Source organism: Cherax quadricarinatus, chromosome 67 (genome assembly GCF_038502225.1).
Source record: "Cherax quadricarinatus isolate ZL_2023a chromosome 67, ASM3850222v1, whole genome shotgun sequence".
In the NCBI taxonomy this organism is placed as follows: Eukaryota; Metazoa; Arthropoda; class Malacostraca; order Decapoda; family Parastacidae; genus Cherax; species Cherax quadricarinatus.
The window spans coordinates 14,300,597-14,316,898 of record NC_091358.1 but is presented as its reverse complement, the minus strand read 5'-3'; the positions used below and the strand labels follow the sequence as shown (position 1 = coordinate 14,316,898).

General features: G+C 40.7%; 1 long non-coding RNA gene across 1 annotated transcript in view; it reads right to left on the bottom strand.

Moving 5' to 3' along the window:
• The window catches only part of LOC128705834 (uncharacterized), a 58,628-nt gene extending 42,595 nt beyond the window's left edge, over positions 1 to 16,033 (bottom strand). Inside the window, exons 1-2 of the long non-coding RNA XR_011393898.1 lie at positions 15,669 to 16,033; positions 10,803 to 13,989 (exon numbers count right to left, since the gene is read on the bottom strand). This is a non-coding gene — a long non-coding RNA (uncharacterized lncRNA). The remainder of the gene's footprint in view (positions 1 to 10,802; positions 13,990 to 15,668) is intronic.
• Positions 16,034 to 16,302: the final 269 nt, after the last annotated feature.

Here is a 16,302-nt window from a genome sequence, read left to right as displayed (position 1 = left end):
TCCCTCAGTTATTTTTAAGTGACTTTATAATCTCGGTGACTTCCGTGGGCTCAGATGGAGCAAGATAGAAGGAATTTGGGAAATTCCCATCTAGGTAGTCCCCGGCATGGGCATTGGTACATGGGATTTTATTGGCAAGATTAGAACCTATGGTTGAGAAGAAGTCGTTTATCTTGTTAACTGTGTCGGTGGGTTGCAGTGGTGTTTCATTAGGTTTAGTTAGGACAATATTCTTGGTTTTTTTCAGTTTGTGGGTCCCTAGAATCTGAGAGAGTGTTTTCCAGGTCTTTTTTATATCTCCTCTTGTGTCAGTGAATCTACTGGAGTAGTATAGTTGTTTGGCTTTCTTTATTACTTTGGTGAGGACTGATGAATAGTGTTTAAGAATATCTTTGTGTATTAAGCCCTGTCTATATTGCTTTTCATATTGGCATTTCTTATCAATGGATTTCAGAATGGTGCTGGTTAGCCATGGGCAACCAAGCCGTTTGTTTGTGATCTGTTTTGTTTTTATAGGACAATGTTTGTTGTATAGTCTAAGTAGTTTGTTAAGAAAAATGTCTGTCCAGTCGTCAATACCATTGGCCTTGGAGAATTCTGTAGGCCAGTCAACAGTCTCTAGGTCAGCTGTGAACTTCCTTATTGAGGCCTCATCATAGAGTCTAAATGAGACTTTGTTGTATTCAAGTGGTGGTTTACTAATGTTTGTCAAGAGGAAGGTAGGGTAGTGGTCTGTAGTGCTATCTGTGATTATCCTTGATTTAAGGGGGGCTAGTATATTGATCCATATGTGGTCTATTATGGTTGCACTTGTTTCAGTGAGCCTGGTTGGTTTAGTTATTGTTGGTATGAGAAGTGTGTTGTTCATATTGTTGATGAAATCAGTTACAGGCTGATCATCTAGTAGGCCAAGGTTGATGTTGAAGTCTCCAGCTAAGAGAAGGTGGTGCTTATTCATTTGTCTGTTTGTTATTAGTGCCTTTAATTTCTCACTGAAATTTGGGATGTTAGTGTGGGGTATCCGGTAAATGGCACCGATTGTTATAGGCATCTTAAGGTTTTTTACAGTAAAATTAGCAAAAATGTATTCTCCATATTCATCACTAAAGCAATTGGTGCTGATACAAGATAATTGGTTAGAGTAATAGATTGCAATACCACCCGCAACTTGGTATGGTCTGCAGTTGTGGATTGCTGTGTATCCTGGTAGAGGGTAGATATCTGTTGTGTCCTGTTTTAGCCAGGTCTCGGTAAGAATAATGCAGGAGAAGGGTGTCTTTAGTGATTCAAGGAGTGCCAGGAGGTCATCATAGTGTTTGCTTAAGGACCTGATGGTGTAGTTAAGTACTGATAGACTTTTATCATTGTTTAGGATAGTGCTGGCTTGTGATGCTATGTAGTAAAGGCAGTTAATTTCCAATAGGTTTTGATTGTGTGTCAGATTATGTAGGTTTAGATCAGGGTCAACGTGATCAATCATCTTCTAGGTTTAAATTATGGTTATTTATATCCTGAGTTGTGTGTTGAGTTTTAGTACTGATATCTGTAGTGGTGGGAAGTTTGGACAAGTATATAGCTATAGCATTTTGGTCATGTAGAGTATAGTCACTAATACACATAATGAAGTTGGTGTTGTCTATGTGTTGTGCTGGAATGAGCTAAAGTACAACTAGGTATAAACTAATAATATAAAAATACAAATTAAAAATAGCACAAGACTCTCACTTGTAATTGCACTAAGGTCTAATGTAATGACTTTGGTATAGTCTATGTATTGACCTAGAGTGAGCAATAGTACAACTAGGTTTAATCTAATAATGTAGAAATACAAATTAAAAATATCACCAGGCTCTCACTAGTAATTACACTATGGTCTAATATAATGACTTTGGTACTGACTATGTATTGAGCTAGAATGAGCTATAGTACAACTGAGTTTAATCTAATGATATAAAAAAGGCACAAGACTCTCAGTTGTAATTGCACTAAGGTGTTATATAAGTTGTTTACAAGAATGTCATACAATGGTATCATATAGTGCAATGGTATCATATGGTACAATGGTACCATATGGTACAATGTACCATATAGTACATTGTACCATATGGTACATTATACCATATGGTACAGGGTACAGGGACCCTAATGGAAATAAGTCTGTCTGACTTTTTTGGGTTATCCTAGGTTCTCCAAACATATGCTGCTAAGTATGATATTCTATGTAACTTTATTTGTGTATAACTAAATAAACTTACTTATGATGCCACATGCGCTTGAGTAAGTTTATTCAGGTGTACAGAAATACAATTACATGGATTATCATACATAGCAGCATACGTATAAAATCTTAGGATAACCCAAAAAAGTCAGGGTGACTTATTTCCATAGTTATCCCTGTATCTGTACCATATGGTGTCCTGGATTCTGCTCTTGACTCTCGCCCAGGCAGGTCATAGCAGCTCTCCTTACTTGCACAGTATCCCTATGATCCCCGTTGGGGAGGGGAACCTCTACCATCTCCATGATGTCTCATCGTGTGAGAATTAAGCCCAAGTCTGCTGTCGTCGATGACGCCACAAAGCTTGAGCTTGCAGCTTCTCTCAACACTTGTCTTCACGCAAAGTTCTCCAAGATCACATCACTGAAAGGAGCTTTCATCGTCACTTTTCTCGATGATGCTGAAGCTGACAAAGTGCTTACACCTACTGCCATGAAGACCTTAGAAGACCGCGGCTTTACCATCTCCACGTCACCATACATGCTTGCAAAACGTTCAGTGTTTATGAAACATCTAGACAGGCTGATCACGAACATGTCCATCCAGGAAATTACGACATCACTTGAAGACCTCAACACCTGGGCCAAGATTGACTCTGTAGTGAAGATCCCCAACGCTTCCTCAATGCTCAAGGTCACATTCCTGGACGTTACCATGGTGACCAGAGCACTGTCTGATGGCCTGGCCATCTCTTACTACTACATCAACCCTCGACAGATTGAACCTGAACGCTTCACATACATAACACCTTGCTGGACATGTTACTCGTACAGTCACTCTACTGCCGACTGCCACGTGAAGAATAAGAAGATGTGTTCCACCTGTGGGTCTGCAGGACACGATTTTCGTTCTTGCACTTCCACTGCTGCTCCCACTTGCATCAACTGTAAGAGTGATCACCATACTCTTGCAGCCAAATGTCCAGTGTGTAAGGATATCCTCTCTAAGAAACTGAAGGAAGAAACAAAGAAGTCATCTGGAACCTCTCCTACATACGCTGCAATTGCCAAGATTCAATCTACAACATCCAAGATTCTACAAGCCACTCAACAGTCGTCTCCACCACCTCTCACTACCCAACCTCCACCTGATGATATCTCTACCAAATTCTATTACTGCATGATGTTTGTCCACATGCAAAATGCTGCAAAACCTGGCTCTTTCAACATGACTATTAATGAACTTCTTGCACTCACAACATGCCATCATTTAACTTCCCTGCAAGTCCACCATCAGCTGAAATTTTGAAAATAATCCCGAAGATCGTCAGTTTTGAAGCGCCAGATGACTTGAAAGAATTAATAACTGACAACGACGACGCATCCTCTTTTGAATCCTCCAATCAACATTCACCTGATAACATCCAAGACAGCACCACGCCTCCTATTCGTCGATTGGCTCGTCGTGGTGGCGCAAATACAGTGGACCCCCGCATAGCGACCTTAATCCGTGCAAGAGGGCTGGTTGTTATGTGAAATGTTCGGTATGCGAATGAATTTTCCCCATAAGAAATAATGGAAATCAAATTAATCCGTGCAAGACACCCAAAAGTATGAAAAAAAAAATTTTACCACATGAAATATACATTTTCCTACACACAAAGAGAAGGATACATGCACAATAGTAGAGTAGTACATGCACAATATATATTGTGCATGTACTACTCTACTAAATGAAGAATAAATGACACTTACCTTTATTGAAGATGCAGCAATGACTGATGAGACACTGTGTCCTGGGAGTGCGTTTTCCTCCTGAGTACTGTAGGTCCTGTTTGGCATTTTCTTCCAGAACAGGCCTTATCACACTGTGTATGCCACTACGATTCTTAAATCTCTCAAACCAACCTTTGCTGGCTTTAAATTCACCAATATGAGCACTAGTTCCAGGCATTTTTCCCTGTTCACCAGGGTGTTAGTCGACTGGTGTGGGTTGCATCCTGGGAGACAAGATTAAGGACCCCAATGGAAATAAGTTAGACAGTCTTCGATGACACTGACTTTTTTGGGTTATCCTGGGTGGCAAATCCTCTGGGGTTAATTGTTTCTTGGTATTCTCAATAAGCCACACCAACAACGGTGCTACAGCAGCAGCAGCAGCTGACGGTGGTACAGCAGCAACAGACGATGCTACAGCAGCAACAGACGATGCTACAGCAGCAACAGACGATGCTACAGCAGCAGCAGACGATGCTACAGCAGCAACAGACGATGCTACAGCAGCAGCAGATGATGCTACAGCAGCAGCAGACGATGCTACAGCAGCAGCAGACGATGCTACAGCAGCAGCAGACGATGCTACAGCAGCAGCAGCAGCTGACAGTGGTACAACAGCAGCAGCAGCTGACAGTGCAGCAGCAGCTGACAGTGCAGCAGCAGCTGTACCACCAATAGTAGCGATGGTTGATTGGGGTTTATTATACAACCTGGCCAGCTCGGAGACACGCACTCCACTTTCATACTTATCAATGATCTTTTTCTTCATCTCTAAAGTAATTCTCACCCTTATTGCTGTAGGGTTGGCACTAGAAGCTTTCTTGGGGCCCATGGTCACTTATTTTCCAGAAAAAATCACCAAAAACACTGTAATAATACGAAATGTTCTGATTGTATGCTTGGATGTTACCGCGGAGGCTGGCTGGTAAACAATGCCACCGGCGGAACACGTGAGCGTGGCTCAGGCCGCACATTGGACGCGTCTCGGACGAAGGGCGGTGAGCGGGTTTTTGGGCGGTATGCGAGGCAAAATTTTTGCGAAAAAAGCGAGCAGTATGCGGATTGTATGGTATGCGATGCGTGCGGTATGCGGGGGTCCACTGTATCATTCCTTCGCCTCCACTCACCACTACTCAAATGGACCAATCAGAAGCCACGATTCCACCACAGTCTTCTATACACTCTGTAGCGGAGACACCAACATTGAATGAACCTTCAATGCTGCAACCACCAACAAAAACCTCACCAGTCATCACTCGACGTATTAATACAGAAGACCAACACCGAGATCAATACCTGCACTGGAAAGATATAACTTTTTATATGACTCCTGACCAAGAACCCACCATGAATGTCGACACTTTGTATAAGAAATTACATGACAGAACAGTCAAGTTTACAAATCGTAAAGGAACCCATTGCTCCTTCACAGCACTCAAGATGACCTTTGACCAGTTACAGTCCGATCCAGCATTTCGACCCAAGATTACAAGACTACTCATCGTTTCCTCCCAACAACTGCACAACATAAGGAATGCCTCCAACAGTGAAGAAATGATGTAACTCCTGACTCGCACCTTAATGACACCTGACCAATCAAGAAGCTAGCCTCCCTTGACCACGCCTCCAGCTTCTGCCAGCCTCCAATCAACATCAAGAATGCAAGATGCAGACAGCTTGCCAGCCGGACGACTGAGTGTTCTCCTGTTTTTTGTGTTGCTGTTTCCCTCTGCTTCCAAGGCTTAGCTGTTGGGTCTAGTCCTGACTCTTCTCTCTTCGACTCAAGACATTCCTCTCACCGTCTATTCTTCACACTGTCCCCACTTGCCCCTCGCCCCTCGTGGGTCCTTACCTGTGAGTCCTGATCTGATCTGATGGTGTCCTGTACTGTATGGTACCCTGTACCATATGGTACCCTGTACCATATGGTACCCTGTACCATATGGTACCCTGTACCATATGGTACCCTGTACCATATGGTACCCTATACCATATGGTACCCTGTACCATATGGTACCCTGCACCATATGGTACCCTGCATCATATGTTATCCTGTACTGCATGGTACCCTATACCATATACAGTGGTCCCTCGCTTTTCGTAGTTCTCGGCAATCGTAAATTTCACCAATCATAGGGGTATTTTCGTATAAACATGGACTTGCTTTTCATAGGTTGACTCGCGAATAGTAGTTCGTCCGGGACGCATACGCATGGTGTGAGCCAAGGCGGCCTCCCTACCCAGCCAGTCTGGCATTGTTTACCAGTGAGTGAAGGTCCCCTCAAGTGCTCCTACAAAATACTTCATAATATTCCACTCATTTTAGTGCTTGCAATTACTAAATAAGCTACCATGGCTCCAAAGAAAGCTCCTAGTGCCAAGCCTGTGGTAAAGAAGGTGAGAAATATGTACAGTGACAAAGTCTTGGGCCATTTTCGGGAAGTGTTAAAGAGACACCAGAAACAGAGCTCTCTCCACAGTTACTTTGCGAGACAGGACTAGAGTGACTCTCAAGGTGGTCCTAGTGGCATTAAGAAACAGAGAAGAAAAGCAACCCCAGAGAAGCAATTGGTACCTGAGGTGTTGCTGGAAGGGGATTCCCCTTCCAAACTGTAAACATTCCAATCTCTCTCCTCCTCCAGTCTCCCATACACTAAGAAGAATCTCCAATAAAGGTAAGTGTTATGCTGTTAATGTTTCATTCATCATTTCCCATTGTATTGTTTATGTACTATATGTATATTTCATGTAAAAAATTTTTTTGTTTTAATACTTCTGGGTGTCAGGAACGGATTAATTGTATTTACATTATTTCTTATGGGGAAAATTGATTCGCAAATCATAAATTTCGTTTATAGTAACGGCTCCAGGAACGGATTAATTACGAAAAACGAGGAACCACTGTATGTAGTACAATGTACCATATGGTACCCTGTAACATATGATACCGTGTACCATATGGTCAATAGGTGTTGGTGGCATGAGACACCAGCCAAGACTGAGTGAGTGGCGACGCAAGCTAGCTACTGACTCTGCAGTTTCCGAGACAAAGCGCTTTGTCATCCACCTCAAGGAACACGTCAAGTTCCTGTACACTTGTAAATATATAATAGAACATTACTAATATACAACATTTTTGCATATTTTTGTTGTAAACAACTATTGTAAACAAAATAATAATGAAAATATTAGTGTGTTTATTGTGTTTAATACAACATTACCATATGGTACAATGAACCATATGGTATCATTGTACTGTATGGTACAATGTACCATATGGTACCATTGCATCATATGGTACCATATGGTACCATAAGGTACCATTGCACCATATGGTATCGTTGTATATGGTACCATTGTACCAAATGGTGCCATTGTACCATATGGTACCATTCTATCATATGGTACCATTATATCATGTGCCATATTGTACCATATGGTACCATTGTATTGTATGATGCCATTGTACCATATGGTACAATTGCACCCTATGGCACCATTGTACCATATGGTACTATATGGTACCGTTGTATTCAACACAATAACCGCACTAATATTTTCATCATTTTGTTTACAATAAACTTGTAAACAAGTTTTGTAAGCAATATAATGATAAACAAATTAGTGCAGTTATTGCATGGAATACAATGAGTGTACACTTATACAATATACATTATACTGGTCTCACAGGCCACAAATGTTATTAGAAAAAGAAAAAAATTAGAAAAGAAAAGAAAAAAGTATAAAAAACGTAAAATAAATAAATGGGATTTTGCGGAAGTCACTGATGTTGCTGCCACCCGGTCATTTTGGGTCAACTTCCCACCGCTGTATCTCGGTAAGTACTGATCAGATTTTTTTTTTTTGTCTTATTACCTTCACAAAAATATACTCTTTAATTCTGTAAGAAAAAAATAATTTTTTTTTTTTCAAAATTCCTTGGACACTGGAGCACCACTTCAGATTTTGGCCTTGGACCCTGAAGGGGTTAAAGACCATACTATTGCTAAAGCTTCTTGCTCCATTACTGTATAATTACGTTCAGCCTTCGTAAGGACTCTACTAGCAAATGCAACTGTGTTGTGCTTGCCATCAGTCTTCTGAGCTAGTACGGCACCTATGCCAGTTGAACTAGCATCAGTTGTCAGATAGAAAGGCTTAGAAAAATCTGGAAACTTCAAAATTGAAGCGGACGTTAGCTTTTCTTTTAATGTCTGGAATGCTCTTTCTTGACGGAAGGTCCAAACGAAAGGAGCATCTTTCTTAAGCAATTCAGTTAGAGGAGCTGCTATGGAAGAGAAATTAGCAATGAAAGATCTATAAAAACCTGCTAGACCCACAAAGGATCTTACAGCATCAGCAGTTTTGGGGGATGGAAAATTTAGTACTGCCGTTACTTTACTTTGATCAGTCGTAACCTCTCTAGGAGTGACTATGTGACCAAGAAACTTAATTTCTGATCTGAAAAATTGACATTTGGACAGTTTGATCTTTAAATTGGCTTCTTCAAGCTTACCAAGTACATGTACTATATCAAGTCTTTTCAAATGTGTATCCACATCTTCGGACATGACGATTACGTCATCTAAGTACACCATAAGTGCTTTACCTATGAGACCTCTAAAGGTATTGGTCATGAGCCTTGAGAATGTGATAGGGGAGGATCGTAATCCAAAGGCCATTTGGAGGAAATGATAATGACCTGTGGGAGTGGAGAATGCAGTTAACTCTTGGCTGTCCTCGTGAAGAGGGACTTGCCAAAACCCTTGTAATGAGTCCAGGGTCGAGAAGGCTTTGTTATCTCCGATGTTACATAAAAGATCACCAAGTACAGGAAGTGGGAAGCAATCTGGAATAGTTTTCACATTTAACTTCCTAAAGTCAATCACCGGGCGCCAAGTACCGTCCTTCTTAGGCACTAGGATCAAAGGCGCATTCCAGGGTGAATTGCTAGGTGCAATAACTCCATCATCGAGCATCTGATTGATCAATTCTTCTGCGACAGCAACTTGGGAATGAGGCATTCTGTACGCAGGTATATAGATAGGTCTAGTACCAGGTTCAAGTGGAATACGATGGGACAATAAGTTCGTTATACCCATCTTCTCACCTGGTAAGGCAATGGCTTTATGACGTTTGTTCAACAGAGTCAACAAACGCTTGACCTCATCTAGGAAGTCAGTGGGAGCTAAATCTTTCTCCTCAACTGGTGGAATGGATTCATCCAGTGGAGTGGATGAGGTCTTCCCTGTTGAAATAGCACCGACCCACTGGTCAGGTGGCAAGTCATCCTGTACTTGAACAAGGTAAGGATAGTGAACCAGGTCAACGAGATTGGTATTTGCTCTGAGACAAACACTGTGACCCGAAGTGTTAGCAAGGAATAAATGGATCTTACTGTCTCTTACATGTAAGGAAGGTTCAACAAATAAACCCTTGACCTTGCAGGAATCACTGTCAACTAGGACGTTATCACCATCTGGAACACTAGGGACAACAACAGACACTCTAGTAAGAGCACTAGCCGCAACAGAGACGTCTTTCTGCAGGCGGCATGTGACATCAACAAGAGATGGCATTACTAGTTTCAAGTAATCGTTTTCTGACAAGGCATCCCCTGTGGAGAAACTACTTCTTGAACTAGCAGACATTGCAGGGATAGGCTGTGCGCTCAAGTGTCCCCGGACACTTGAGGCAATGGAACACTATCCTGCAAGTCTGAAGGTGTAGGCGAAACACTGATGGGAGTGACAGAGTTACTAGTGCCTGACCACTCGGCTATGTTAATAAGGAATTCACGGATCTATAGGAACTTAATCTGAACTTTGCATTCCGCAGCACTTTAACAAATCTCAGATACAAGCTGTGAGAACAAGCACATTGCTCAAGGGCTAGGTAATGTCTTTTAGTCAGTAGGGGAATATTGGTACTGTGGACTGATTCATATTGACTCTGACTGGCATGATACACTAAGTGAGCAAACAAAAGTGACTGGGACATCTTCTCAGGGAACTTACTCAAGGACATAAAGGCAAGAAAAATAGAGAGAATGACACACTTTGCCTAAATGGGAAGAAAATGCTTAACTATTCTGCCTAAGTAAAGAAAATAAAAAAAATTACTCAACTGGATAAGCAACACTCTGAAAATCAAGAGAAATTGTACTTTACTCAAATCAAATTTACTCAGATTTACTTTAAATTGAATGAATGGCACAGTGAGTTGTCTTTACTCTCAATTGAATAAAGAAATTCAACAAAAAAAATGATAAAATGGGATCAACAAATCTTGTGCAAAATTAAAACAAACTGGGAAAGCAATTCACTAAAAATAAAATAAAATGACACACAAAGAATAAAATATTATGCACAGAAAATGTGAAACTGAAATCACAGGATATTGCACTGAAATAAACTGTAGCAATATTGCAAATAACAATTTCTAATCAAAAGTACTGCACAACACAACACTACATAAAATTTCTGAAAGAAAAAAAAAATTTAATGGCAGCACAATGTTTACACAAGAATTATTGTAAAATGAGTTAATGTTGCAATAATAAAAAATAACACACACAAGAAAATACAGTTTACAAAAGCAACAAAAAAAAATTATCAAGGAATGAACTGATTGAACACTTTAACTCTTAATTGCAGCTTAAGCAAACACTTACTGAACAAACAAAAGAATGATTTACTTTAAAAGAAGTTAAAAAATTGCACTAAGAGTGAATTTGTTCAATGAAATATAAAAAATAATAGAGGCAAAAAAAAAAAAACACAAAACAAGGAAAAGGTTTGAACACTTACAGTGATGCAGAACACAGCACATCAATATATGCACAATACTATGAGAATTTTCTTGTAATAAGGCTTGAGGTATGAAAAATTTGGAAAATAATTCTCTTGCTTCAAACAAAATAATGGCACTATTGTCTGTGGAGATAAGACAAATTAGACACTGGCTAAATGAAAAGAATTAACTCAAGAATGTTCAACACACACAGAAAAAAAATGGCAAATGAATGAATAAAAAAAATTAGCAAGAATACACAAATGCTGGGAGAAAAAAAAATAACTGAGGCAACACTGAGTTGTGATGCAGAATATAAGGGAACAAGTTACTGAACTACTTCACTGTATAAATTACTAGGCAAGGAACACAATACTGTGAACACAAGATAATTGTGAAGTGTAAACACAAGGTTATACTGCTTATATATTGCACACAACAAGGAAAAACATTAAACTACTTATTTCAAGTATATATAAAAAAAAGAAACACAACACAACAGACATAAAATAAAGCACGAAAATTAACACTGAAGAAAGAAGAGAAAAAAAATAATGCAAACAGTATATAATGAACACTGAGTCTAATCAAGAGTCACTGAATGTCACTAAGAAATCACTGTCAAGAAAAAACTAAACACACGCAAATGTCTCGATATAAAAAAAAATATATTCATTAACACTGTAGCAACGGTGTAGGTTGATGGTGATGAAGGGTAGGTGGTGGAGTCTCATGGCTAGCAGCGTTCCTGACGCCTCAAAGAATTTGTGCTTAAATCGATGAACTCACACAGGAGGCTTTTACGATGGCGCACCTGACGAAGGAACACTCTTGGCTCTTGACCCCCTATGTGGTCCGTAAAAATAAGGTGCTAGGACCCGTGAGAAGGGTACAAAAACAACAGCGGTAGTGGGTGAGTGCCTAAGGCAGCGCGGTGAGACACCGCGTGGTGACTGGGCCTATGGGATAAACAGCGTAAGCCACTCTGGGGACACCCGCACTAGGCACGAAGATATTCTAAGCCGGGCTGGCTTAAAAACAACCCACAAAATACCACAACACCACAGGGATGATAAAACTCAGAATAGCTAGAACTGGAAGCACAAAGCGATGAAGAAGACTGTACCCATGTGGCTTGCTTGAGTACTGGGTTAGTTGCTGGCTGGCTTGGCTTAACCCTTCACATAGACTGACTTGATAACTTGTAACGATGAGCACAGCAGGGGTGGAAAGCTGGCTTAGCAGGCAAAGCTGGAATGGCGTAGGGCTGGGCTGGACTCTACTCCCCCCCACAGACTGACTTGATAGCTTGGCTTACTTTGCAAACCCGGGTCAACCCCTCGGAAGTAATGCAATTAAGCAAATAAAACGCTAATACACAGAGGCTGACCATTAAGGGAAGCAATAGGCGGGTGAAAGCTTGCTTGGGGTAGCTGGCTTGGGATTGTAGAGTGCGTCTCGGCAGGCCTAGCGTCACAAGATGGCGACCGGCTCAGTAGAAATTTATCTCCAGAAATCGCTGTAATCGTCAGAATTACAGGCCCTCCGTTGCCACCAATTGTCATCGGGGTTCGTTGGAGAATAGATGGTTGTAGTTAAACACACTGGTCAGTTGGTAACACTATATTATCAGACTGTGGTAAGGGAGGCCCAGCCTGCCTGTTGCTGCTTATATGTCTAAACGGGAACCGAGAGAGTTACAGAGGTACTCATGCACACATGCGCGTCACGTGACGTTACACATGCTAGTCACTGAGCCTACTGACTAGGGAGCCTAAATATATATGTATGGATGATACAATCTATGATATACTACACAAGTATACTTATAAGTGAATTCAGTAGCTATACTGACATATAAACATAAAATGTTTATGTGCTATGTAACGTGTTTCTTATATAATTTGAAGAAAATATCATAGATGGATTAATGAAAATGTCTATATTGACATAAAATAAGACATTTAATGTGCCCAAAAGTGATTATTAGTATTATGTAATGTTTTCCCTCCACCCGGCAACAACACCTCCATAGCATATAAACAGCATGTTCATGTGCTATGTAACGTGTTTCTTATATAATTTTAAAGAAAATATCATAGATGAATTAATGAAATTGTCTATATTGACATAAAATTAGACATTTAATGTGCCCAAGAGTGATTATTATTGCATAATAGAGATGTGCTCATGGAGAATGTAAACAAACCGGGTAGCACATGCCGTATTTGAAAGACCGCTTGCCGTATAGAAAGTTTTGGTCATAATTTGAGATCGCCACATTAGCAGAATGCCGTAAGATAAAATGCCAAAAAGCGGTCCCTACTGTATATTTATTTATTTTTAACATGCTGGCTGTCTCTCACCAAGGAAGAGTGACCCAAAAAAGAAAATTTCCAAATCATTCACAGAACCACTGTCTTGCCAGAGGCATACAGGTACACCAGTTTAGATGTCCCTCTAAATAGCAAATATCCCAAACCCCTTCTTTAGAGTGTAGCACTGTGCCTCCCACCTGGTTTCCCTGAATCCCTTCACAAAATATTACCCTGCTCACACTCCAACAGCACAAGTCCCAAAAGCAATGTCTCTCTCCTTACTCTTATTTAGCATACTTGCACATGCCTGCTGTATGTTCAAGCCCCTTGCACACAAAACCTCTTTTATGTCCTCCCTCCATCCTTTCCTAGGATGACCCCTACCCCATCTTCCCTCTAGTACAGATTTATACATCTTCCAAGTCATCCTATTTTGCCCCACCCTTTCTAAATAATCAAACCACCTCAACAACCCCTCTTCAGCCCTCTAGGTAATACACCTCTTCCTAATTTCCAAACTATGAATTCTGCATAAAAATATGTACATACACACACACACTAAACACACACACATTAAACAAATGAAAAACACACACACAGCTGACTCTCAAGTGACATAGTTTATATTCCTGAAAATTGGTTCTTTAATTAAAACAACATAACTGGAGCAAAGATTACCTGCAGCTTACTTCAGGGGTCATCACCCCCACAGCCTAGTCCCAGGCCACACCTATTTGTTGCTGGCCTGATCAACCAGGCTGTTGGTGCTAGTGACACACTAGCAGCAACAGCATGGAATTTTGCACCATCAAACTTCTTACATTTGCAGGGAGTGATTTTGATGTGCAGATTTAAGACCAATCCTCCAGAATTTTCCAGGTGCATTCTAGAAAGTACAATTTGAGGGAATTCAGGCATTCCTAGTAATTTAGGGGCTTCACTGAGTTTTGAAGGTTCTCTGTACATTTTCCAGTTCTGCAATTTTTTCTGCCTTTAAAGGGGCTTCTAGTACCTGTATGGTAAAATTACAGCCTAGAGAGAATAAATGATTTGAAGAGTATCATCACAGCAAAAGACTCGGCAGATGATGCAACATCCCCCAAATGAAAAGCAGGGGTGTCACTAGACGTTAAGAGACAATACAGTAAGTGTCAGGGGCCTGAGACTGTTCAACTGCCTCCCAGCATACATAAGGGGGATTACCAATAGACCTCTGGCTGTCTTCAAGCAGGCACTGGACAAGCACCTAAAGTCAGTACCGGATCAGCCAGGCTGTGGCTCGTACACTGGATTGCATGCAGCCAGCAGTAACAGCCTGGTTGATCAGGCTCTGATCCACCATAAGGCCTGGTCACAGACCAGGCCGCAGGGGCGTTGACCCCTGGAGCTCTCTCCAGGTAAACTCCAGGTAATGGCTTGGCATCTATTGCTTTCAAAATTCTTGTTATCCAGCTTATTATTTTTCTTGTAGGTGTGATAACCTTGTGATCATTGAATGTAAGAGCTTCCAACATTATCAATCATGGTCTCTCATATTAAACTTTTGCTTTATTAAGCAATTCACGTTTATTGTATACTCGGCTCCAGTGTTTATTTCCCAAATTTTTGAATGGCAGAGTAACTGAAATTTGTCCTCACTGAACATTATGTATTATCATCATTAGCTCACTGGAAAACTTTATTTTACATCACTCTGGAGACTTGAAGTGTCTTCAATGGATGCCACTCATACAGATTTTAGTATCACCTCCAAAGGATACATTGCTATGATTTGTCTTCATCTATGTTGGTATGAGAACAAGAATACCTGGAGAGGGTTTCAGGGAACAAAGCCACTGCAGCCTAGTCTGACCAGGACTCGTGGTGGATCAGAGCCTGATCAACTAGGCTGTTACTGTTGGCCTCACACAAACCGATGTACAAACCACAGCCTGGCTGATCAGGTACTGACTTTAGGTGTCTGCCCAGCGCCTTCTTGAAGACAGCCAAGGGAGGCGTTTGAACAGTCTTGGGCCCCTGACACTTATTGTGTTGTCTCTTAGCATACTCTTCGTGTTTCTTTTTTTCATTAGGGGGATGTTGCATCTCCTGCCAAGACTTTTGCTTTCATAGGGAGTGATTTCACATACAAATTTTTGACTAGTTCCTCTAGGATTCCAAGTGTATATTACGTATCTTTCTCGCCTACATTTCAGGGAATACAAATCAAGGGACTTCAATCGTTCCCAGTAATTTAAGTTTTTTATCGATTTTGTGTGTGCTGTGAAAGTTCTCAGTACATTCTCCAGGTCTGCAGTTTTGCCTGCCTTGAAAGGGGCCATTAGTGTACAGCAATATTCCAGCCTAGAGAGAACAAGGGATTTGAAGAGAACCATCATAAGAAAGATAAATGCAGTAAATATTCTTTCCTGGAAACAGTTCTTTACTGTGGTAAGTTCTGATTTCATCCTATTCTAATATGAAGAACACATGGGAAAATCAGGTTATATTGCTGAAACCTTGAAAAAGGCCAGACAATTTTTTTGAAAATAGCTTACAGAAGTCAAAATAAACACCTTATCTTACTTTAAATTCTGGCTGTTGTCGGTGCCTCTTGATATGAAAGTCTGTAGAGAAAATTAATATGGCCCGCTGGACCAAGGTGGAAGGCTGTGGTTTGTGTTGATGCAGATGTACAGTTGTCAGTTGATGGTTGCACTGGATTGCTCAAGTCATCTGTAATACATCTGTGGTGTGTTTTACTCAGCAGCACATTACACAGATGAAAAGGCTTCATCACTTGTTCCAGAGCAATGCTTCTAGATGTGTCAAGGTTCTTTTCAGTAAGTCTGCAAATTTCCCAATCATTATACTAATGGTATACAATATTGACTAATAAGGTATACTGTAACACATAGATATCTTTATTGAAGAGTCATCATGCTTGTGTAACAGGCTTTTTCAATTTAATACACATACATCTATGTGTATTATATGTTTACAGTGAAACATACAAGTGAACAGTATTTAGATAAGGCTAAAGAGGTCTTTGTGGCATTTATGGATTTGGAAAAGGCGTATGACAGGGTGGATAGGGGGGCAATGTGGCAGATGTTGCAGGTGTATGGTGTAGGAGGTAGGTTACTGAAAGCAGTGAAGAGTTTTTACGAGGATAGTGAGGCTCAAGTTAGAGTATGTAGGAAAGAGGGAAATTATTTCC